Here is a 21985-nt window from a genome sequence, read left to right as displayed (position 1 = left end):
TTGATTTTACTGTCAGTCTCAATGGCAGGTTTAAGACCTCTAAAATGGCGGGAGGATTAAAAAGAAAGTGGAGAACTCTTGACAACCAAGGATTTATTCACACTTTAGCTGGTTCTCTACCCATCTTTAATCCCAATGTCGACGCCATGGAAAATGACATTGCAGATTGGTTAAGGTTGGCTAGTGACATACATGCCCCCCGATTAAATTCTCTCATACTAGACACCATGATGCTCATAAATGGTTTACTATCCAATTAAGAGACCAAAAACTCAAGCTCCGTCAACTAGAGAGGAAATGGAGGCTTTGTTACAACATTGAAGACAGACAACAGTTTTTGCTAGCCCGTAAGGATCTAAAAAGGCTTTATTGTCTGCTAAAGCTGCTTACTTTTCAGCAAGAATAATCAATGCCCATAATAAAACCAAGGAATTTTTTTTAATTGTCAACGATCTTAGCAGTGATGAGAGAATATTACCTAACCAGGCCCCCACTCAAGAGATGTGTAATTCTCTAAATAATTATCTCCTGGACAAAATTGCCCTCATTAAGTCCAGTATTCCCCTCACTAGTAATATGGAACCATAGGATGACATCTCAAGAAACTCAGTCACTATGAACCACTTCTCAGTTTTATGCTCTAATAGCCTCTCCGACCTTCTGACCCGCATTAAGTCAGGTTCCCCCAATGATTGCTGGCCACCTTTTATTCTCAATGACATATTCTTAGCACTACCACATAGCATCCTCCCCTTCCTGAACGAATCTCTCGTCAAGGGGGTGGTACCCAGTGCTTTTAAGAATGCTACGATAGTCCCTCTCTTGAAAAAGCCCGGGGCAGATCCTCTAACCCCCTCTAACTACCGCCCTATATCCCTTCTTCCCTGTTTGGCCAACTTCTTGGAGGCCCATGTGGCCAGATGTTTTTCGAACTTTATCGAACAGACGGAATACCTGGAGCCAAATCAAGCGGGCTTTCGGCCAGCTCATTCCACGGAGTCTGTAATCCTCGCAGTTTTGGATACATTAAGAGTTAATTCGGATAAGGGGACTCCCCAGGCTTTGGTGCTTTTGGATTTGTCGGCGTCATTCAACACGGTCGACCATAACATCTTTTTGAACCGTGTTGAACAAGCAGGTATCCAAGGTTCTGCCTATAACTGGATCAAGTCGTTTCTTATAGGCAGAACGCAAGCAGTACGTCTTGGTACCCTTACTGCACCCAAAGTGACCACCTCATGTGGTGTCCCGGAGGGCTCATCCCTGTCGCCACTGCTATTTATTCTCTACCTTAGGCCTTTGATCCACTCACTAAAAAATAGGAAAATAACCATCTTTAATTACGCAGATGACCTCCAGTTGATCTTCCCTTTGGACTCTCCTAACGCTGCTGCGGAATTTCAAACCACCATGCTCCACATTCAGCGTTGGATGGATAGTAACCATTTGAAGCTCAACCCAGGCAAGCCGGACCTTGGGTTGCCTGGGAAGAGCAAGGACTGCTGGGGACCGCATTTTTGGTTGAGTGAATTGGGTCCTCCGCCTACTGTGTCCCCTTTCGTAAAAAGTCTAGGGGTCGTAATTAACGCTGACCTCTCACTTAGAGGACAAGTGGGCGCTGTGATCTCCACCAGTCTATATCAACTACGCAAAATCAGGAAGATCGCTCACTTGTTGACCCACTCAGCCCTAGTTCAGGTTGTGATAGCGTTGGTCCTCTCACGCCTGGATTTTTCAAACTCCCCCTACATCGGTTTGCCCCAGTATCTGCTCAAACAATTGCAAATAGTTCAGAACCAGGCGGCAAGATTAATCTATAAGCAGCCAAAATGGCATTCTACCAGGGCCTTGTTGATCAAGCTTCACTGGTTACCCGTGGAGCAATGTGCTGCATTCAAGACTGGCTGCCTAGCTTTTAAAGCACTGCATTGCAATAGTCCAAAATCCATCAATATCATGATCAATAAGCACATCCCCCGGCGCAATTTACGTTCAGCTTATCTTCATCTTCTTACTGTCCCGACTATCAAACTCAAACGACAGGGAGGCTGCAGGTTTTCCTATTTGGCACCTACCTTTTGGAACTCCCTCCCATTAACAATTAGAAGCTGTGATAACCTACTTGGATTTAGAAAGGCCCTGAAAACATGGCTGTTTGGGCTAGCCTTTTAAATGGGTCTTTACGTAACAACTTGATGCATGATCAGCGCCATGAAACCTTTGGTGACCGTGCGCTTTACAAGTAACTCATAACATAACATAACATAACATAACATAACACCTTGATAGTCATTCACACATGCTGCTAATGAATGTCTTGCCCTGCAACAATGCATACTAAAAACGAATGAGTCATTAATCAGTTTTGTTAACACACTGCCTATTTGAAGCATCTGAGTAGTTATAGAACGGTAACTGAAGGCAATTAAAATGTTGACGCGCTGCATTATATCAATGTTTCCCCATTCATACACAATTAGATGGAAACCAAAGCACTCCATCAGCAAATGCCTTGCCAATTCCCTAATGGAAATAAATCACTGTTATTATGAAGACTCTGTTTACATTCTCTGGAGTGCAGCTTTCATTTGTTCTCTGCATCTTAATTAAGTGCTAAATGATGTGGCACCTCGGAGACAGGAAACACAGCACCTTGGCCTCGCTAGCTCTATCCTTGAACTTCCATGATGGGTAGATGCACCATGGGGCCCTGTAGGTATATGACCCAGATATAATGGATGCAATAGCATCCTACAAGAATATTGTATCCAAAATATCATCTAGGTGTGTTTACGTAGATTAGTTTGGGGTTTGCTGAACTGATCTTGACCATGTGTGGCTCTTCATGGTACATGAATGTGGAGTTAAGTATAAAAAACCTACACTAACCTATATACACTTCACAATATTCTGATTCTTAAAATGTAAGCCGCAATATTTCGTAAGACAATATTTTTGCCCTCGATAGTCAGACAAACAACCGCCTCTGTGTTATATTTTAAGAAAAAGTCATGAGAAAGGAGCTTCAAAATCAAAATCTTAGTTTAACTCACTTGCTCTGGGGCCCTATTTTGCATTACAAATGAATGTTACGAATTGGGGTTGTCCAGCACTATCACACCCCAACTTTTTTAAACTAGGCTGGGGTCCATGCAACTCAAGCCAACCATTTCAAGTGTTTTTGTCAGTTATACCATTTTCTGAGGATATTATGTGAATTCAGTAAAGCTTTTAAAGGTAGGTCCGGGTTTCCTACAAGCACACGTGTCTTGGTAAGAATCCATAAAGACTGGTAAGTGGTAACCATTACACCACCCTAATTGGTTCCAGACGTTTGCTGAATCTAGTGGGGATAATGGGGAGAGTCGGTGCTTCAGGTTTGAAGTTGCCAAAGTAGTTATTTCATGAGCTGCTATGTTCTGCACTATCTGAGGCTTCGTATCAATCCAAGTAGAAGATCAGCCATGTTCACAGTATCCAATCAAATGATTACTGTGCTGATTTTAACTGACTGCCAAGCAATCCTAGGGACAACATTTTTAAATTGCTTTCACTAAAAGGAATATGCTAAAAATTCAAGACTAAAGCCTTGATTACAAGTTGAGGTGTTATATAGAGCACATGATAAATAATGTTACCACGGGGTATTTTATTTATTGCGTGTGCAATAAATAACACCTGTTACGAGTTTGTGAGGAACAGCATGCACATTTTGATGTTTAACTGATCAAAAGCCGCATGGTATGGTAAATACCGTATAATGTCTCCTGTTAAATTTCAGCAGGTTTAACCTGTCGAAGTTTAATGACAACTGAAGTATTTAATTATCGGATGCTTTAATACAGCCAAACTCGGAATTCTGACCCGTGCATAAACAGAGGTTTATGCAAGGGTTGGAATTTACCCAGGAGCGGTCCGTGCAGGTAGAGCGGTGGGCCGAGTTAGGGGGGATTTGACAGACGATCACAGGGGAAAATTGAATAGATAATTAATTTTCATTTGTCGTTGACTGAATTTACCAGCCCACTCTCAAATAGGGCCTAAGGTTTAAAAAAGAATATGAACTTGGTATTGTTCGGAGGCTAAACAAAGGCAATGTTGCTACCTACAACCAGAAGCGATCCTGACTGAAATAGCACAGTGCATAGTATGACAGTTGGGATAAGCAAATGTGCATGTACATTCACCTGGATACCTAAGTTTGCTTATTCGTCCACTAAATGCATGACAAACACTCTGTTATATTCAGATATTGGGCAACTGCCTCACACCCAGACAATGTGGAATGTTCTTAGGAACTTTTGGGTATATATTCAGTCACATATATTCACCACAGTGTGCAATAGAAATAAACAGCTGATTGGAAGCCTTCGCCTTTGATAAAAGTCATAGAAAGTTGCTTAAATGCAGAGTAAGTTGTAGAAATGAAGCAAAAGATGCCTATTAGTTGAATCAACCTGGGTGTCTTTTCTAAATAATTCTAAAATGGCTCAATTAGGCCCTCAGCTTGTTCAAGACAAAACTATTCTTATGCGTAATAAATGTCCAGAGATAACCGAAATATCTGGGCAACTCCCGACAAATATCTCGGTTATTGAGCCATGGACAGTTGATAAAGTAAAAAAAGTGGTACATAGGATTTGATCAAATGGTGCGCCTGGGCCCAATGGAATGCCAAATGCCATATTTAAAGCTTCCTTGAAGGATTGGCCAGAGGTTCTTACCCTGCTGTTTAATGATGTACTTAGAACCTGTAAAATTCCAGACTCTTGGCGGGGTAGTATCGTTCAACCTATTAACAAAAGCGGCCCTCAAGATAATCCAGCTAACTATAGATTAATAGCTCTAACTGATGTTGATGCTAAAATATTTGCAACCTGCCTGTTAGAGGAATTGGAATTGTGGGCTTCAAAAGAAAAACTGATACCAAATTTACAAACCGGCTTCAGAAAGGGAGAATCAACTTACTCAAACTTAGTTTTATTAACGCTATTAGGCGAAAGAGCTAAAATTAGGAAACAAAATCTGTATATATGTTTTATTGATTTAAAAGCAGCCTTCGACTCTGTGCCCCGTGACATATTATGGTCAAAATTAGATGATTGGGGAATATCCGACGCACTTTTAAAAATGATTAAACTGCTATATTCGGATACTTGGGTCCAGATTAAAGTAGGCGACGGTAGACATACAACCCGACGCCTGGAAACAAACATCGGCTTGAAACAAGGTTGTGTTTTGGCCCCTTGCCTTTTTAATCTTTTTATGTCCGATCTCCCTGCCCATTTTAAAGATATTAATGCTCATTCCCCTTTTGTGATGGGCCAAGAGATTAAATATTTACAATACGCTGACGACACTATTTTATTAAGTCAGACAGTTATTGGCCTTAAAAGACTAATGGACTCTTTTAACGTTTATGTTGTAAGGAATGGTCTAAAAATAAATATATAAAAACCAAAAATAATGACCATGGGAAAAGGTAAACTAGGTATTAAAGAATGGAATATTAACGGTTTGGTTGTTGACTGTGTAAAAACTTATAAATATCTGGGTATAACATTTGACCACAATTTATCTTTCAGGAAACATTTTAACAACCTTGAAGCTAAAAGCTCATCTCTTACATTTGCCTTTAGAAAATTGAGGGATAAGTTACTATGCCCAAATCATGACTATTTGATGAAGGCCATGAAAGTGAAGTTAATTCCTTCATTGGACTATGGTTCTGTCATTTTTCGGGGCAAAGATGCGAAACTTTTAGATGATATTGAAATAAGATCATATAAATCGGTCTTTAGAATCCCAAAAAACATCAGTCGAGCGAATGTCAGACTGGAATTTGGATTGAAGAAACAGTGTCTTGTTAGACAATCTACATTTTTAAAATCTTTATTGTTATTATCCAGATCGGAGGAAGGCTCGTTGGCCAACCTTTGTTGGCTTGAGATTCAAAGAGGGGTCTACTCAGTAACCTGGCGATCTTATTTAAATGAATGTTTGCATGCCTTTGATTGCCCGAACTTAGAGGAAGAAACAAGGTGTAAAATGGTTTTTAAAAAAACGATCAATCAATCAGCAGCCCTTCTGTCTTGTATAACGGATAAAGACGATTTAAGGAAAAAAAGACATCTTTGGACAATAGCAAATTCTTTTAATAATCTGTATCCCCAGCCTTACTTGAAATTTTACTTAAAACCTTATATCAAAAATAAATTTATGCTGCTACGGTTTGGGAGATACCCAACCAAAGATGGAATCCCAAAATGGGAAAAAATTGGCCCTCTAATATCTGTAGATTATGTGGTAAGAATGAAGAAACTCTACAGCATATTGTAACTTTGTGCCCAAAATTGCTTGTTGAACGAAAGATATTTTTAAAACCGCTTTTTAAGGAAATGGGAGTTAGAACGTGCAGAACTGCAATCATTGTATGTCTAAGAGGTATTACCGCTAGATTAGTTCATCAGTTTGTCAAGTATATCCTTATAGCGGAAACAAAATTATGTAAGGAAGACACTGCAACCGATGAAATCCATGTAATGAATGCTATCTAAAATGTCAATGACTCTTCAGTAGTAAATGCTTTTAGGGATCACGAGGAAATTTTATAGAAATTTTTAAATGTAATTGTTATAAAAGTATCACTTCATTTCATAGATAATATTTGCTGCTGGCATATGATTTTCTAATTTGTTGCCTCAAAGTACATCAAATTAGTTGGGGTGATAGTATATTAATTTTATCCTAAGTTTAAAATGGTTTTATCAGAATTCTTTGATTAGCTTCTAAAGTATTTGATATGGAACTAGAGTGCACATTGCACTTTATTTAACTTTTGCTGCTAAATTGTTCATTGTTAACTCGTTGCACTTTACTTCACTTTTGCTGCTAAATTGTTTATTGTCAATTCATCCTACTACAGCCGAATTAAGTATGTATATGAGTGTTGGCTAGTCTCTTTTCCACACTGGTTCTGTGTTTTTATCGTTTTTCTCAAATCAGGTTGTAAACTGAATTTGCTCTTTGCTGTTTGTAATGGTTTTAATTAATCAACAAATAAACTTTACTTACTTACTTACCTATTAGTTTATTTTTTCTCAGATTCATCTCATACGACCTCTATAGCAATAGCACCCATTCGACCTGTACCACCACTGATGCATATTAGCTTGGTGGTTCCACTCTCAGCTGATGTTCTTAACACGGAGTGCCCATAACATGCAACTTGAGCTGACCAGAGGTTTTAATCATTGGGTCATCATCCTGTCCCTAAACTTACCCAGATGCCATATCATCCAAATCATCCAAAAATTCCAAAACAGCCCCTTATCTGGCTTTTCTCTATAAACATTTACTTTTTTGTCTAACATTCTGAAGTATCTAACAGATATCAAAAAATCAGGGGGGGGAACGGATCACTTGTCCTGGGTCACCATGGTTTTTGATTTGCCGTTTGGTGGTATCAATAAACAAGCACTGGCGTTGCCAATAGGTCTCGCAGTAGGAAAGTTGGAGCTATTGGTTTTGTAAATGACGCATTTTATATTTATGTGTTGGTTTTGAAAATTGCGAAAATAATAGTTTTGTCATTTACAATGCCAATACTTTTAACTTTTGCAAATGTGACACTCATAGTATTTGTAATGCAAATGTTTTGTATTTACGTGACTTAGATGTATTGATATTACAAATAACAATGGTTATGACATTTTTTAAATAATTAATACTTAAATAAAAGTTATTGTAATTTATAATGGCAATAGCTTAAACTGTTGTAAATACCTTTTGTGAAGATTATGTTCAGTGTATTTTATTGTGAGGAAAATAAAAGAACAGAAGTGAAATATTAACGTCTTTTTCTGACATTTGTGTGATGTGAGAAAGTGGGAGTGTGTTTGAAAAGGGTGATTGATTGTGATATGATGTGTGATGCTGATAGGGTGTGTGAGTGTGTTAGTGTGTGTGATTTTTGAGAATGTTATTGAGGGTGTGTAAGGGTCTTTGAGTGTAATTGTGTGTGAGGGTGAGTGTGTGTGAGGTGGTGTGAGGGGGAGGGTGTGTGTATTCCGATGGTGTGTGGTGTTGTGAGGATGAAGGCGTGAGACCTCAAATTACACAGTAATCACAAAAAATATATAACCCGATATACTTATTTAAGTATCAGTAACTAGCATCGCCGTCAAGGTGCTTAGATGTATGTAGAGGCTTTAACAGCCTTGATGATGTGTCATTTGCAGTGGAGACTGAGACGGGCACAAAAGCGGCCCATCGAAGGGCCTACACACCACAGGCCCATCAGCAGATTGCCCGCCTTGCTACTCCGAGGTTGATTAAGTTCAATAATAGGTTTCTGGGGCTTAGAGCGATGTTCGTCCTACTGCATCATAGATAATTAAAATTATCTTTGGACTGGCTGGGGGCGGGAGGGAACCTATGCTAATAGCTGTCAGTCTGGGCGCCGGCGGTGCTGTCAGTAGTGCTATGTCACCGTCAGGCGACAAGCGCTATATCGGCCGCTATCACACACCAGATGACCGGGATCTGGTCCCGTCTTCCCCAGGAAACAGAATAGCGCCCGACAAACTGAACAAGCCGAGCAATCACGTATGTTTCCGTACATCTGTGTCCTCTTATAGCAATGTATCAGTGCACAGAATAGAACGTGCCCAGGCAACATATCCATGTAACACTGTACTTCTGCATGGCATTTTTGGTGAGTGAAGATCGATCCGTGAGTGAGGTAGGGTACAGTGAGTGTAGTGACTCTCTGGCAAACAGCAAAAGACCCCCATATAATACAAATATTCACTGTCCTAGTAAAGGCCAATAAGCAATTACGAGCGCCAACATATCCCAGTAATGGATACAGACGTCGCACAAAGCTGTTTTGGAGAGTGACGGGGGGAGGAGTCCTTTGCGGCAGAGGCAAGGAGTGTGGCAAATGGCCGGAGGGAAGCCGGATGGGGGGGAGAGCCTGGTGGGGGGGCGGGAATGCGAGGGAGGAGAAGTGTGGCAGGCGGAATGCCTGTGTGCGAAAGCGCGATAAAGATCTGCACCCTGTAACAGAGGCATGCATCCATGTAGAGCACTGGGTCCACGTCACAGGGTAAGAGGCGGAGCAGGGAAGAAATGGAGCATATGCTGGCAAGAGAGATAAAACATGCGCTCTGATGGAGTGCTGAAATAAAAACAAAAAAAATCGATTCCAGAAAGTAAACAGTGGAAGGAAACAATTCACGTCATCCAATCAAAAGTGTAGTAAAGAGCCAATGCTTCTTTGAAGGGTCACATGCAAAAAGAAGGAAAGCCATTGGATAAGAAGCATACACATGAGACTGACAAGAAAGCAAAGCAAATGTAAGGAACAGACTGGCTCAAAGATTTGTACGTTTTGGAGGCTGAGTTATCTGGAGAGAGGCCGGAGGGAAGCCGGATGGGGGCGGGAGAGCCTGGTGGGGGGGCGGGAATGCGAGGGAGGAGAAGTGTGGCAGGCGGAATGCCTGTGTGCGAAAGCGCGATGCGTTTGGAGAGAGGCCGGATGGGGGCGGGAGAAACTGAAAGTACGAGTAGGAGGGAGGTTGATGCGCGTGCTTGTTTGGTCACGTGATTCACGTGAACTTAAAGAAAACCGCAGCAAAAAGCCCTTGGTTTGACGAGGATTTTGAGGACATGAATTTTCGCTCCGCTCAATGCGCTTACGCGCATTAAACCCTCAATCACGTGCCCAGGCTAAATTACGGTATATCTTGTTTCTTCGTCTTTATTGGTACGTGGCAGCATCATCATTGGGTTAGTGGTTGTGCTTCCTCCACCCGGAGGTTAACCACTGGTGAAACCAGCAGTAGCGGTCGGCAGTAGGTGTTTCTGCAGGGCGGTGACGTGGGCAAGGGAAGGGGCAGGGTGGGAGGTAGTAATGTATGGATTACGGAGTTTTACAGGTAAGTAAACATTTAAATAAATAAAACAAATTTTGTTGCGCGCACTGCATCACCAAATGTGATGCAGTGCGCGCAACGAAATTCGTTTTATTTATTTAAATGTTTACTTACCTGTTAAAGTCCGTAATCCATACATTACTACCCCCCACCCTGCCCCTCCCCCTGCCCACGTCACTGCCCTGCTGAAACTCCTACTGCCGACCGCTACTGGAAACCAGTAGTGATCAGTGACCAAAAGGAAGGAAGTTGCTTAAAAAGCTTGAATGGCCAGAATACAAGGATTTATTAAATCTGGGTTCAGGCTAGATAAACTTTTCGGGCATGCAGTGGAAGAGAAATTAGGGGTCTTCTGCACTAATAAGTATCCGTTAAAAAGGTCGACATGTTTCTGCCTGTTGTCGCCCAGGAGGGGTCAGTTAGGCTTTCATCAGGACCCAAAGAAAAAAATGGAAAAAAATTGGAAAAGTGACCTATATATTATAGGTGTGTAAGTCTGGGTACACTGACCTGACTTATTGAGGTCTGCAAGTACCTGTGAAGGGTGTAAAGGGAAGAGAAAACAAGACATACAAACATTTGTATCATGATGCTGTGATTTCAGCCATACTGCACTTGTGCCTTTTTGGCACTTCATATACGAAAAAATGGCAATTCTCTCTGTAGGTAACATGACAATTTTCCACTCATTCTTAATGGCAACAAATCTCTCATTATTCAGAAGGTGGTGCTCGTTAGTGTGGAGCACTGTAATTCATGGGATAAGGTACTATCCAATGTTTATGTTATGCATAAATTATAGAGGCAATGTCCTATGGCCAGTGTGAAGATCTCAAGATGGCGTATATTGGTAAAGATATTCTGCGTCAACGGTACGTCACAAATATTCCCCCTAACTTATGTTAGAAATTACTTCGGGAAAATCTTGCAATTTACGTGCACGGGACTTTTCTGCATACTCTGCTATGTTAAAAATGCCCCATGATTGGTGTATAGTGTTGGTAATCTGATAATAGGGCAGTGCCCCTTGATTTATTTCAGTAATCTGATAGTAGGGCAGTGCCCCGTGATTTTTTCGGTAATCTGATAGTAGGGCAGTGCCCCGTGATTTATCTAACAGAAATCCACCAAGCATTCCAGGTGGGAGGCATTGTCTGGCAATGATACAAGATGTGCTGAGCTGTTCCTGGAGAGGGGGTGGACCAGAGTAAGCGTCAGGAGATGCGGAGGATGTTGTTAGGGTAATGAAGAATTAACCCTGAGCATCCATTTTGTTGGATTTAATGCCCTCACACACCTTTGCAGGTGTCATGCTTCATCATTTGGGCCTGCTCCTCATTGGGTCGGCGGTGCAATACCCAACGGGCAACACCTCAAAGAGGGGCTCTTTGGCGGAGATCTTTTTCCAACAGCCGTGTAGATGAAGTGCGGGTGTGGGGCCTGGTAAGTTAGTAGACGTTTTCAAGTGATGAAAATAAAGCTAGGGGTACCAAGGAATGCATTATTCAGGCGGTCCGCTGCTTTAGTTAAAAAGAGATTCTAGAAGGTAAAACTGGAATATTATGCTTCCAGAGAGCCTTCAGAAAGGGCTACTGTCCGGTCAACATGTTTCTCGCTGGCGTATATTAACAAGCGATTCTTCAGGACCAATGGAACTAACTAGCTGGTATCTAAAGAGTAACTGTCCACGCTAAATCCCTAATGTATATTGTGTATACACTAGTGTGAATAAAACCATACAAAACAGGAAAAGAGAGGATTAAACAGGCTGTTTCCCTATATTACCCTTCTTCCTCGAATTGCCTGTGTTATGCTGTCATTACCTAAAAAGTGTAACGGTCAGATAACAACAGTATCCAGCAGGTAAAGCTTCAGGTTAGGTCTTCCACCGCAAGGTTGGGAGTGCCTGAGCTGCGTTGCTAGCGCCTACCCCTCGCCGCTGGATCCGGGTGGGGCATTGTCTGGCGCCACAATTTACAGATCTCCCTCCTAGCCAATAATACCAAATAGAATACCAGTTTTTGGTGGGGCCATATCGGGTCAGCTGTTCCCCCCCATGCGGACGCAAAACCAAATATTATGAGAGGTAGGCTTACCTCCACGATGCTACCCAGGGCCCTGGAGATAGACTTACCCACATTTAACCAATATTCTTGTATCTTAGGGCAGGAGATGAATATGTGTACATCATCTGCATTCTGATGGCCACATCTCAGACAGCTGGCTTCTCCACCACCCTTTATCTTGGATATCTTAAGTGGGGACCAATAGATCCTGTGGAGCGTAAAAAAGTGGGGTTTTCTGAGTGCAGCGGATTTTATCAAAGGGTAAAGAATATCCAAAGATACTTGCCATAAGGTTTCCAGCTCCTCCCTCGGCAAGTTGTTCTCCCAGACTCTGTATGGATACTCCATCTTTGTATCTGTTGCTGCCAAAAAGTGATTATACCATTGCGCCACTTCTTTTTTCCTTGGGGCTGGGTCCTGTAATTCGCTTTCCATCCTGTTATCGTCCAAGAGTGGCCAGCGTTGACTTTTGCACCAGGAAGAGAGCTGATAGAACTTAAACCTGGACAGAGTACAGTTAGTAATTTGGCTCCAATATTCCCAGGGATGACATTTATCGCCCAGTACGAGGTCTCTCCAATATGTAACTCCTGCCTCCTTTCATGGGTAAGCAAGAGTATCCAAAAGGCATTCCGGAGTACTGGGAGAATCCCAAACTGGAGCCCATTTACTATAGTAAGGTATCCCTAAACAGTTTCGACAGTCTGACCACAACCTAGCCGCCGTACGTAAAGTCTTTAAGTGAATTATTTTGAAAAATTTCGGAGAGCCGAACTTGTATATGAACCCTAGCTCCCCTTCTCCTACTAGCATGGCTTTGAACATGCAGCCTATCATAGAGTCGTCCGGAGAGAGCAATAACATCCTAGAGTTCTTTAATTGGCAAGCCCAACAGTAAAGCTGAAAATCTGGTAGGCCCACCCCCCCTCGCTGGAATTTACGTCTAAGTTTTTTCCAGGATAGCCAAATCGCTTTACTTGCCCAGACAAAGGAAGCTATTTTGCCCTGAATCCTAAGTATAACAGATTTTCCAAATTCTAAGGAGATGTTATTAAAAAGGTAAGTGTACTTTGGAAGGACAGACATCTTAATCAGATTAACTCGCCCCTAGAGAGACAATGGGATACTCTGCCATCTTCTTAGTAGTACATCGACCTCCTTTGAAACTCCATCTAGATACATTTTTGGGATTTGGGTGGGATCCTGAGTTATTGTGACTCCTAAATATCTAAGCTCTTTGGCAAAGATCCCCTCCTGATCCTTGATGTTCCAGGCCATAATCTCAGTTTTCTCATTATTTATCTCATAGCCTGATAGAGTTCCAAACCTTTGAGCTGCAGCCACAAGCTCTGGGAGCGTGATATTAACATAAGATGATAAAAGAATCAAATCATCCGCGTACAGTGCTAACTTTCGTACAAACCCATTTAGTTAAAAAGGGGCAATCTTCTGATTTAATCTTATACTCTGACCTAGTGGTTCTATGTATAAATCGAATAAAATGAGGGAAAACGGGCAACCCTGCCTAGTACTGCGTCCTATCTTGACTACAGTGGAGAGATTACCATTAACCAGAATTTGAGCCCGGGGGGACTTGTATATTTTTTCAACACTTCCCTGAATGTATCGGGAAAGCCGAAGATCTTCAAGACCCTGTCAAGGAAGGATGTTTAACGTTACAACGCAGGCTATTACAGCGCCTGCCTTTACAACGCGGTTTTTACATCGCATACCATTACACCGCATAGTGCTTTTAGGCGCTGGATAGTGATTTATTTAATTTACTATTCCAACTACAGTCCCTGTGGACAGTAGGGAAGGTGTTGGATAGTAAATTAAATATATTCCCTATCCTAGAGCGCCCCCCAGCGCAATGCGTTGTAATGGTTTGCATTGTAATGACCGCGTTGTAATGGTAGTGCGTTGTAAAAGTTTCGTTGTAAAGGTTGTTCACCGTCAAGGAAATGCCAATTCACCCGGTCAAAGGCCTTCGCCGCGTCGACAGTAATAATTGAAAGGGGACGATCCTGTGACGAAGCCAAGTCAATCGACCCAATTAAAGTATAGATTAAATCCGACATCTGTCAACCTGGCAGAAAACCTTTTTGATCCATGTGGATTAGTGACCCTGCAATTTTACTAAGCCGTCTGTTCAAGATTCCGGCAAAAATGTTATAGTCGACATTTAGTAGAGAAATTGGGCGGTATGATTGACATTGTGTTGGATTCTTCCCTGGCTTTAAAATTAGTGCAATGACTGCATCACTTCAAGAATCAGGCAGGGGAGATGTACCGTCTAAGATGTCACTATACAATTTTAGCCAGACCGGAATGATTTCCTCCCTCAAAATCATATAGGCTTTAATCGGGATGGCATTGGGACCTGCTGCCTTCCCTTTCTTTGCAGCGTCTAGAATAGTTAAAATCTCAGATCCTGTTATTTCTGAAGTGAGGATTCACTGACTATCCTCAACTAGTATAGGGAGATATTTCTCTTTAAGCCACCCATCAATATGTTCTTCTGACACTTGAAGATCTTCTTGGTAGAGTTCCTGAAAAAATTGTGCAAAGGCTCGTTCTATACTACCTTTATCCTCTACCACTTGAGAGCCAACTTTAATCTTAGTGATATGGTTATTAGATCTATCAACCCTACTCTTCATTACCACAATTCTCCCCCTGCTTAAAATCACACATATTACTTGCCTCCCATTTTCGGTGCAGGATCTCCTCAGACCTGATTCTGAAATTCAACTGCAGCTCTTCCACTCTCAAAACTAAGTTTGTGTTATCTACCCCAGAACGACCACTCGCATATTAGTGAAAGAGGCAGGCGAAATTCACGACAATACAGATGTTTGCCTAATGCTGGAGGCAACACCCAGAGAACATTTATTATAAAAGAACTTAGTTCCCAAGCACTCAAAAGAGAATTCCAAATACAGTAATTTGAATTATCACAGTCTTGGTTATCTTAGTCACTGTTAGTGCAAATGACAGAAGTCAAAAGTTTGTGGATTCGTAGCGTATAGTCAAAACAGAATTTATTATAATGTCACAAGAATTCACCCAACATAGCCGCCACACCAATTATCACTTCGCCAGCACTTGTCTATCCATATTTAAAGGGTAAAGGGTAAAGCTAGGGTAGATCACCTTGTCAGCAAAGAAATATTGGAGGAGAGGAAAGAACCCGAATAAAGCTGTTTGAGGCACCAGTCTGAGCCCAAGTTTCAAAAAGATACAATAATCCACAGACACGTGTCAGCAGGATTGAAAGGAATGCAACATGGCCGACTTTACATCTGTGAAAATACACAGGGTGTCCAAAATAAAACAAAATGAAGGGCTGCAACTACCTACAATGACCTATCAAAAGTATGCGGAAATCCTATGCAATAAGTTCATAAATACCTCCATTGTTTTTGGTGGTCATGGGCTGAAAATACCGGTTTCCTGTTCTGTTCCATCTGGCCCAAATGTCAAGTTTAAACCAACACTCACAGTTTCCTCGAACCATAGTGCTCACAAAAGTTTATTTCTCCTTGCTACACTCCAGCTGATTTTCGTTTCTCCAAATGGGATGTTGTTTTAATTTTTTTTTCATCCAGCCCTCTTTGTGGCTCGTAAACTTTCACTTCTGTTTTAGCTGTTTTACTTCCGCAGGCCTTGCATTATATGCTTGTGAAGCGTCGTGGTCTTTTAGTTGTCATTTTGTTTCTCGTATGTTCTTTCTGCTTACAATGCACGATTTACGCTTAGGTAGTACAGTGTGTGGTTTTCATACTTTCTTTACCTTTGTTCTACTCTACGACACCAGTAAACTTATGTGTTCTGCTTTCATATGCTTTGTTGGTATTCATGTATGCTATATTTTCCCAGTTATGCCTGTTTTTTCAGGCAAGGTTAGTTTCTTGTTGTATGGCCCTATTCATGTTTTTATTTGTATTCACATTTATAATTTGCTTGTTTTATTGTGACTTCGTAAAAAAACGAGTAGCTGCTACTCCAAGACATGCATGTTGGCAACTTCTCCCATGTGGTTGAAACTGGTCGAGGCAAGAAAAGTTGTAGTTTAAAGGGTGCAGTGGGGAAGTCTTACGAGTTGGAGATTCCAGTAGGCCATTTCTATTTCCCAGGCCACTGCAATTTTTGGAAACCAAATAATAAATTAACTTTGAAAAGTTCCCCCCACAGGGCACCTCTCCTGTGCTCAGTGCTGCTCACAGGTTTCCAGTGGTCTTCTCCTGTGTGTAAGGTTCCTCCTTGGTTCATGACGCTCCTTATTTGTCACTTGCGCTCTTCTACTGTGTACAGTATCCCCATCCCGGTGTCACCAGTGGGCCACCTCTGCCCTGTCTGTGTACCCCTAGATTGTTACCAATGTTCCCCCTCAGGTATTCCAGACTCACCTGTGTCACCCCTGCTTCTCATCTCCTCCTGATGTGCTCCTTTGGCATCACCAGCACTCCTCTCTGTTCCATGGGGCTCATCTCTATGTAGTGCTTTTTGTCTGCTGCCTCCTGTGCCCACTGTTCCACTGATGCCACCAATGCCACCAGAAACATTCTGAAGACGTGCCTGTTCAGACCACACCTTATCTAGATGATAAGAATCATCTTCCTTCAAGAGTCTGCGTCTTGTAAACAATATTGAACTGTATCGCTGGACTACCGCAAAGCATCAGCACTCTCTTACGCTCAGGCTAAGCTTGCACTGTACAAGTCCATACGTACGCTGCCCGTTGATCCCTTGCTGCTTCTATTTTGTGCCAGTGTTCATCTCCCTTGTTTATTTATTTACTTTTAGGTTTTATATAGCGCTAGTTAGACCCGAAGGTATCAGAGTGCTTTACATGTTACGTAAGTATGCTTGAAGTACATACGTATATACAGACATAGAGAAGCATTAAGTACATCCAAAGTAATTACAATAGGAGTATAACAAAACAGAGAAAGGCAATGGTGCTAGAGACACAGTAAAAACTGCAATGCGTCAATTGACCACCACAACAGGTCTAGTCAGTGCAGGTGGGAGCTTTAGGAAACGTAGATCGGCTTGAGTGCGTGTTGCAGTAGTTGTTGAGCAGTAGATATTTAAGGTCTCACAGGAAGCAGGTAAAGGAAGGGTTATGGTAAGAAACTTTAGGGAGTAAGTTCCAAATTCTTGGTGTAATTCCTAAGAAAGAGTGTGTGTGGGAGGAGTTTTCTTCAGTTTAGGAGGTATAAGAAGTGAGTTGGAGCTTCTCAGCGTCTGGGCTTTCCTGCTCTCGAAAGCTTGGTGTCCAGATATTTGGGGTTATGTGTATGAAGGGCTTTGTGGTTGATACAAGCTGTCTTCAATATGCAAAACGTGTCAATAAAGGATCACATCAAAAACTCAGCCGAAGGAGCACTTTACACACTAAAACACCTCAAGAAAATGAAACCATTAATTCCACCCGATGATTTCAAGACGGTAGTACAATCACTAGTACCCTCTAAACTGGACTATGGAAACACCCTCCTCACAGGGACGCTGAAAATTCCAGTGTTAAGTGGTTTGAACACATCACACCGGCCTTCAAGACCCTCAGCTGGCTTCCCATTGAAGGAAGGTGTACTAAGAAGACTGCTTGTATTACCCACAAAGCCCTTCAAGCACACCCCCAACTATCGCCACAACAAACTTTCAGAAGCAGGAAGATCGAGAACCCTGAGAAGCTCAAACTCATTTCTTCTCATACCCCCGAAACTGAAAAGAAAATCTACCTTGACTCACTCTTTTTCTGGAAATGTACGTAGGATATGGAATTCATTCCCAAGAGATCTCCCATGCAACCCCTCCTTCTCCTGCTTCAAAAGGGACCTAAAACTCCTTCTCCTCAACAAACACTTTAACACAGACGATATATGAACTGTTTTTTAATTTTTCTCTCTCTCTAAGACTAGACCCTGTGCGACAGTCGGCTGTCTGATTGTTTCAGCTGCTGATATGTCATTTACTACCTTAATTCTTGCTGCTCTAATTGTCCGCACAATGTCACTTCCCTAATTGCCTAATGATTCTCCTTTTCTCTATTTATGCTCGTACCTAACTAATATGTCTTGTATTTTATGTAAATCTATTTTCTTATTTCCTATGCTCATTTTGATGTAAAGCGCTCCTATACCTTTGGGTCCAGCTAGTGCTATGTAAAACCTATAAATAGATAAATAAATGCATCTTCCTTCGATGGGAAGCCAATTGAGGTTTTTGAGGGCAGGTGATATATGCTCAAAGCCCCATTAAGAATTGCTCTAAGGAGGGCAAGGTGATTTTTCAGAGTTCCTCTGATGTTGGCGTTGCCATAGTCAAGTTTCAAGAGGACTCAAGATTGCACTACTGTCTTAAGATCATCAGGGGGAATGAACAGTTCGATTTTCTTGAGAAGTTTTAGTGTGTAGAACGCTCTTTTGCCTGAGTTGTTGATGTGCTCCTTCATTGACATTTTTTTGTCAAAGGTGATGCCAAAGGGTTTTACTGAGCTAGATAGTGTGAGAGAACAGTTTAGTGCATCCAAATTCTTGAGCCGTTCTTGGATTGGTTTTTGGGGATCAGCTATAAGTGGTTGGTGTTTATCTATGTTTGTATCTTGATTAGTGTGTCGTGCAAGATGTCAATAGGCAATTTAATTTTCTAGTAGAGTTGGTTGTCATCGACATATAGGTGATATTTGGCCCCTGCTTAATTCAGCTATGAGGGGTTCCATAAAGAGTTTAGAGGGCTGGGGAGACATTTGAGCCTTAGGGTACACCATGTGGAACTGGTGCAGGTTTCGAGAGACAATTGTTTTTTATTTGTTGTGAGCGATGTTGCAGGTAGGATATGAACCACCTCAGAACTGTGCTGTTGATACCAGTGCAGTTATTGAGTGTCTTGAGTAAGGCTGTTTGTGAGACCTTAGCAGAGGTCGGTGAGTAAAAGCCCTACCATTGAGTGCCTTGAACTGTCATGGCCTCACTTCACGTTCCAGAGAACACGTCCCTAGCATACATTGCCCACACCATGGTGCAGAGCATGAGGAGTCCACATTATAGCACAAGCGCCCGCTGCTGCTGATACTGGGCTACAAAGACATCTTGAATGCCCTTTTGAATCGTTCTTAATATCATTATTTATTTATTATCAGTTTCTAGTTCAATTAGCTCAATAGTGAATTTTGAATTAAAAAAAACTAATAACAATGTGAAGTTTGTTTATGTCACTCAATAGTCAAGCAACAAATGGAGGGCTATAAGTATGATTGCTTGTCCAAAGTCCTTAATTTGTCATGATAAATTGTTTATAGCTGTGTGCATTAGCTTCTTTTGTAACAGACGGGTGTTGCTTAGGAAAAGTAAATAATGACATGTGAAGAATGTGGACTAAGAGTGAACGACATGTGCTAACTGTGACTAAAATGTAAGCACTGTCCGTGCACCCCATGGCTGCGTGTATGCAGCAAATACACTGTGTTAGCGGTAATACACAAATTACTGCAGTATAAAGTGGTACTCTTTTAGCGGTAACACAATGTACTTGATATTAGAAAATACATGAAACATTATAAGAAAAACATTCTCTTGCAAATACATTTTCCGTTCATTTAATAGAACAAGAAATGTTATAAGAAAAATGTATTTTTGGGGCTATTTGTTATTTGTGGGTGTGATATTAGTTGCCATGGCAAAGTAGTAATCAGACAAATAAAATACCCTCTTCTTTGAATCATATCTTGAATGGCGCAAGTGCTTGCGTGAGGTAAGCAAGCCATTTGGTTCATTCCCTGTGGGGGTTATCAAAACAATATGGCTAAATGGAGTCTTTCATACTCAATTGTCAATGAATTGGGTCATCCAGTCTTCTTTCCATCTTTCCTTCCTTCTCTTCATTCACACATCTTTCCCTTCAGCAAGCCACCTATCCTTCTGTGCATCCATCTATTTGTCTCTCTGTACAGCCATCCTTTCCTTTCACGCTCAATTGTTTCATTTGTCCCACACCCACATTATGGGCTTGATTAAAATGGTGGTTGGACAAGTCCGACCGTTATTGCCATGGGCAGGTGACCATCCAAAAATGAGTCTGCGGTCCAGCCTACCCTATTACGATGCAACTGCTGTGCAGGCAATCGTAAAATGCCTTTTTCTACTGTGGCTTCTGCTGTGGCCTGGAAAAAGGGCTGCAGCACAAGCTACAGTAGAAAAAAGGTACTTTTTAAACATTCATGCACCATGTGGTGCCTGGCACATGGTGCTATGATGTGTGGGGTGCACCACATGTGCCCCCTGGCCACTTAGCAGTGGCCCAGGGGGAACAAGGGCCCTGCTTGGGGCCCCCAAAGTCCGTTTCTGTCTACCTTCACATGGAGATTGGACCGCCATGAGAAGACAGTCAGAAAGGGACAGCCTAATCCCTATGGAAGTGCTTGCACACTCACCTCATACATTGTCGGGATTAGAGTCCGACCGCTGCCCCGAAGGGATCCTTGAGCATGTTGGAGGTGGCAGCCGCCTCTGACATCATTGCTCCAACGGCAGGTATTATAAACCGGTGGTCGGACTGATGGCCTGGATTTGGGGTGGACCACCACCGACGCCCTGTCAGTGGCGTTCTCCCTGACATCATAATGAGGGCCTATATTATTTTCTTGAAGTGGTGTGTATGTTTGAAGAACACTTTTTCTGATTAAACTCAAAGGAGCGATAAACAACACTTTAGACGTTCCATATACCACAAAATGCTCATTGTTACCCACCCCTCAGTTTAAGCTGCTGGTAACACCCCTGTGTTGAGACGACAAGCAGTACTCTAAAGTGTGACTGGCTGGCAATAGGAACTATGAACAAAGGGTTCATTTATTATGGCACTGCCATCATACTTATCATGGATTTCTGCCCAAGTTTGTGATTATTAAACACAGACGTATGGCTCATTAGGCCATTCAAATGCCAATTTGGCATCAACATCATGTCTGCTAAGTTCGAATAAGCCTGACTGAGCCCTGCATGGACATTTAACATTATCTCTCTCATGCAGACCACTTCGTAATTGCTTGAATATGTGATCCCTTCTCTGTTTTGAACTTCCTAGAATCCTCTGGCTGTTCGAATATCCTGAAAGCCAGGTTTGTGGATTAGCACAGAACAGTAAAAGTGTTTCACTAAAAGCGAAGAACATATCATGACATACAAAAGGTAAAACAATTGACACTGTCAATTTCTGTTTTCTCCACTTCCTCGAGATCTTTGTCTTGCTTTGCCCTTTCCTTCCTCTAACTCACGCCCTCTTCCTAGTCTTTGCTGTCCCTTATGGTCTTTGTGAGCCCCTTTTGCCTGCCCGCTTTGGTCACAGACATTCTTTTTTCAAGTGAAGCTCTATGCTATGAGGCAATGTCTACGTTATGTAAGTACATTACCACAGAACAGCACTATCTATTCTAGGTTTTTCCTTTGCTATACCTCGACGAACACCTAACCTAGCTCATGACAATGGTAAATATTTACTGTATAACTCGACACTTATCTACCACTCATTATAATATTGTAATACTATGGTATGTGAACTAAGCCACTCGACACTGATCTACCTCACTATGATATTGATGAAGCAAAGCTTCGCATTTGCGACTTGCTTTTGTCATGAACCTCGTCCATGTGTAACCAAGTAATAATTTGTACGTCTTACTAACTTTTATTTCATGTTTGAAACGAGGTAAATGAAGCTTGCATATGTGTGTTTCTAATACGATTAATTCGAGTCCGTAAAATGGCCGCTGCTTTGAAATAGCTTCTGCGCATGCGTCAGTCACACTCACGTGTCCTGATGTGTTTGCAGGTTTGGAGGGAAATAGTTGCGCATGCGTAATACATAGCTTTGCCAGTAACGTGGTACTGCTCGTGCCATTGCTCTTGTGCCCGTGTATATGTAGCTAACATTTAGACTGCATAAGTATATTTTTTAGTGATAAGTTGAAAGTAC

General features: G+C 41.8%; 1 long non-coding RNA gene across 1 annotated transcript in view; it reads right to left on the bottom strand.

Moving 5' to 3' along the window:
• Positions 1 to 15555, bottom strand: part of LOC144767000 (uncharacterized) — a 120774-nt gene extending 105219 nt beyond the window's left edge. The window contains exon 1 of the long non-coding RNA XR_013598016.1: positions 15419 to 15555. This is a non-coding gene — a long non-coding RNA (uncharacterized LOC144767000). The remainder of the gene's footprint in view (positions 1 to 15418) is intronic.
• Positions 15556 to 21985: the final 6430 nt, after the last annotated feature.

Source organism: Lissotriton helveticus, chromosome 7 (assembly GCF_964261635.1).
Source record: "Lissotriton helveticus chromosome 7, aLisHel1.1, whole genome shotgun sequence".
Lineage (NCBI taxonomy): Eukaryota > Metazoa > Chordata > Amphibia > Caudata > Salamandridae > Lissotriton > Lissotriton helveticus.
This window is presented reverse-complemented; position numbering and strand designations above follow the sequence as displayed.